The following is a 375-nucleotide window of genomic DNA, read 5'->3' as shown; positions in this document are numbered from 1 at the left end:
AACCGCGGACGCCCCCCGCCGGTCGGGGCCCCGCCGCGCGTCCCGAGAGCTGGGGTCGCGTTCCCGCTCGCCGCCCGCCCCAAGAGCCCCGGGCGCACTGACCTCTCCCTACTACGGCGCCTTTCCTCGGAGCGCGTCGCACGCGCTGCCCTCGGCGGAAGCGGCGCAGTGGAAACGGAGCACTGAGAAGGAAGGCCCTGCCCCAACCTAACATGGCCGTCGAGGGCCGCTGTCGCGAAGGAGCGCGCTCTCTGCCCGAAGTAAAGATGGCCGCCACGGGCCGCGGGCCGCGCGCGCGGGGACGGGCTCAGGTTGTCACGCCCCCCGGCCCTCCCGGGACGCTGACTCGGGGTCCTCCCATTGGCCGCCGCCCGT

The 375-nt window shown here is 75.2% G+C and overlaps 1 protein-coding gene across 1 annotated transcript in view; it reads right to left on the bottom strand.

Moving 5' to 3' along the window:
• Positions 1-281, bottom strand: part of ALG12 (ALG12 alpha-1,6-mannosyltransferase) — an 11,387-nt gene extending 11,106 nt beyond the window's left edge. The window contains exon 1 of the mRNA XM_006157591.3: positions 103-281. The gene's annotated coding sequence lies outside the window, so the exon portion shown is untranslated. The remainder of the gene's footprint in view (positions 1-102) is intronic.
• Positions 282-375: the final 94 nt, after the last annotated feature.

This window comes from Tupaia chinensis, unplaced genomic scaffold, assembly GCF_000334495.1.
Source record: "Tupaia chinensis unplaced genomic scaffold, TupChi_1.0 Scaffold000548_1, whole genome shotgun sequence".
NCBI lineage: Eukaryota > Metazoa > Chordata > Mammalia > Scandentia > Tupaiidae > Tupaia > Tupaia belangeri.
This window is presented reverse-complemented; position numbering and strand designations above follow the sequence as displayed.